General features: G+C 44.8%; 1 pseudogene; it reads right to left on the reverse strand.

Moving 5' to 3' along the window:
- Positions 1 to 206: 206 nt before the first annotated feature.
- Positions 207 to 729, reverse strand: LOC106696772 (annotated as a pseudogene).
- Between the last annotated feature and the right edge of the window lie 2,950 nt (positions 730 to 3,679).

The following is a 3,679-nucleotide window of genomic DNA, read 5'->3' on the forward strand; positions in this document are numbered from 1 at the left end:
TCAATAAATCTGAAAGACTAAACCCAAATATTGGAGATGTAAAGTGATGAGAGCAGTTTACTTTGTATCATCTAAGCTTATTTCACAGAAAGGCTGAGTGTTAGTGGACAAAGGAATGGAGTCTCGGTAAGCAGTTATTCTGAAACTTTCCTTGTGCCTCTTCCCAGGGCTGACTACACTTCTAGCTAAGCCACTGAAAAGATCTCTTTTTTTTTCAGTGTAAAATTTTTATATTTAGAATTAGGCAGCTGGACTCAGTTTAGATGATTCCAATTTTGTTGGCAACATCCAAAGCATCATAGTCAGGAGCCAGTCGAACATATGCCTTCTTCTCGCCATCAGGCCTGATCAGAGTGTTGACCTTGGCCACATCAATGTCATAGAGCTTCTTCACAGCCTGTTTGATCTGGTGCTTGTTGGCCTTGACATCCACAATGAACACTAGTGTATTATTGTCTTCTATCTTCTTCATGGCTGACTCGGTAGTCAGGGGGAATTTGATGATGGCATAGTGGTCAAGCTTGTTTCTCCTGGGTGCGCTCTTCCGAGGGTATTTCGGCTGCCTCCGGAGCCTTAGTGTCTTTGGCCGTCGGAAAGTGGGTGACGTGCGGATCTTCTTTTTTGTGTGGCTGTGGACGCCTTTCAACACTGCTTTCTTTGCCTTCAAAGCCTTTGCTTTGGCTTCGGCTTTGGGAGGGGAGGGGCTTCCTTCTTAGCTTTCGGCACCATCTTCGTAAAAAGTGAAAAGATCTCTTAAACCAGTTTTCATTTTAACTCATTATTCTTGGGATAGAGTCAATTAAATGGCCAAAGGATATTTACAAAGAGACCAGTAAAGTCTGACTTTGAAGCTAACCAGTCAATGTAGACTCCATGTATACCAGGAATGGTAGATTGGTAACAAAGATTCTAAGTATTTAAAAGAGAAGCACTGAACGTGACCAGTCATGGAGATTAAAATTCTGATAGAAAGCATTATGTGACACTGAATTTCTCATTTCTCTGTCTGCTGACAGCATTTAAGAGTAGAAAGGAGTGCGGTTTTCAGGAAATACTCAGGGAATTTTTTTTTGGACTTCTCTGTATCTTCATTATAATCATAAGAAGAATACGGTATCAGAAGGCTGTAAGTAAAAAATGAATTCCATTTTCTTTTAATTCTCACAATAGTGAAACACATGATAAGTCTCACAAAATGGAAAAGTGATCAAATAAATACGCTGTCAGTTTTTAAAATTGATTTCAAAAGTTACAAACCAACAAGCCTGATTCTGATAAAAAAAGAAACAGTCACAGTGGGAAGGCTGGGGAGGGTTGGGGGGGGGTGGGTAAGAGATCAACCGAAGGACTTGTATGCCTGCATATAAGCATAACCAATGGACACAAGACACTGGGAGGCTTGGGGAAGGTCAAGGGGAGAAAAAAAATAGGAGACATATATAATACTCTTTGTAATGCTTTAAGCAATAAAACAATTAAAAAAAAAAAAGAAACAGTCATAAGTAGCTAATTTACTTGTGAGTGCATAGAAAAGTGGTGACCACTAGTACATATGTAAGCATCAGAATTATATTTTTGAGAGTTTTTAACATACAGGCATTTCCTATACTGGACAACTATTCATTTTATTTATTTATTTACTTGTTTATTTAATTTATTTTTTGTTAATCCTCACCCAAGGATATTTCCCATTGATTTTTTTTATTTTTATTTTTTAGAGAGAATGGAAAGGGGGGGCAGGGAGAGAGAGAGAGAGAGAGAGAGAGAGAGAAAGAAAGAAAGAAAGAAACATCTGATCTGAGAGACATCCATCCATTGGTTGCCTCCCTCACTTGTCCCGACCAGGCCAGGGGCTGAGCCTGCAACCTAGGTACATACCCTTGACCAGAATGGAACCTGGGATCCTTTAGTCTGTGGGCTGACGCTCTAACCATTGAACAACTGGACAGGGCTGGCTAACTATGTGTTTAGATGTGAAAAGTGTTGTTGTTTTTAAGATCTGAGATTTGCTTATTTCTACAAGCGAGAGTTTGCTTTGATGCACACATGAAGCTCTCTTAATCCTATGAAAAGTTAACGGTAAAAACAACACTGTCCCTCTTCATCACCCTAGCCCAGTGGTCGGCAAACTGCGGCTCGCGAGCCACATGCGGCTCTTTGGCCCCTTGAGTGTGGCCACGAAGTTTCAATCGCACTGTACGTGCACGCCCATACGTGGTATTTTGTGGAAGAGCCACACTCCAGGGGCGGCAGTTTGCCGACCACTGCCCTAGCCTCTGAGGCAGGTGAAAATGAAGGCAAGCAGAGGTTGGTTACTTTGCCACTAGTCAGTTTTGTCCACCACTCAGGTTAGTTACATAAAAACACTGTATTGAGTCACATGCTCCAGACTTGTTTGGTTTGGGGTGGAGGATAATAAAGAGGGTGGCACTTTGATGAACCTTTTCTCTGAATCTTCACTTTTCCTAGGAGTAAAATTCTCGGCTTCCAGCTGCCAACCAGGAATTGCGTCACCCTTCCAGGTCCTCAGTGTCGGGAACTGCCCCCAGGCCTCCTGGCTCCGCGCCTGAGGTCCGGCCTGCCTGGCAGGGAGGAGACAAGGAGGACAGCTGCCTTCCTGTCTGGAAAGACTCCAGTGCAGGAGACGTTTCAAAGAAAAGTATCCCGACAGCAGGCTTCTAACAGGAGCTTTCACATCAGGCACCTAAGATTGCTCTGTATTCTTTCTAGTCCCTTCCTTTGGCCCTTGGAGATGAACATATCCATTTAACAGCATGAAGTCACTCAGTACCTGCTATATGCTAGGCATTTACAGACTATTTACTGGGTGGTTCTGGTTACTTACTGTGCACAACAAGTCATCTAACACTGAGTGTCTTAAACCAGCAATTAATTATCATCTCTCACAGTCATGGGGTTGACTAAACTCAGCTGGGCAGTTCTCGCCAAGGGTTTCTCATGTGATTGCAGTCAGAGAGCAGCGGGAGCTGGAGGCACCTGAGGGCTCAACGAGGCTGGAATCCAGGACGGCTTGTTCTCTCACCTACTGTTCCCTGTCCTCTCCCTTCTATGCACACGGCCTCTCATCTTCCATGGGACTCTCCACATGGCTTGGTTGTCTGACAGCATGGTGGTCTTAGGATAGTCGCCTTTTGCTACATGGTGACCGACTTTCAGGAGAAAAAATAGGTAAAAACGTCTGGGCCAGTCCTGACTGGTGTGGCTCAGTTGGTTGGGCATAGTCCTCTGCACCGAAAGGTTGCCAGTTTGATTCCAGGTCAAGGGATCATGCCAGGGTTGAGGGCTTGATCCCCAGTAGGGGGCGTGCAGGAGACAGCTGATCCATGTTTCTCTCTCACATTGATGTTTCTCTCTCTCTCTCTATCCCTTCTTCTTTAACAATCAATAAACTCTCCTTAAAACAACAACGGCAAACCTGCTAGGCCACTTGAAGGCTACAATCAAAGCTGGCCCAGTGCCACTTGGGCTAAAGTCTATTGTCACAGGGCCCGCCTGGAAGCAAGGATGGGGCTGATGGGCTCTGTCTCTTGCTGGGGAGTGACAGACCACACCAGAGGAGCACTGGGATGGGGATGTTCTTGCTGCTGCCTGGGAGGCAGTGTGTCACAGGTGCTGCCTCGGGCATGCAGAGCAGCAGGCCTACTCACTGTCCACACTC

This window comes from Myotis lucifugus, unplaced genomic scaffold (genome assembly GCF_000147115.1).
Source record: "Myotis lucifugus unplaced genomic scaffold, Myoluc2.0 scaffold_28, whole genome shotgun sequence".
NCBI lineage: Eukaryota > Metazoa > Chordata > Mammalia > Chiroptera > Vespertilionidae > Myotis > Myotis lucifugus.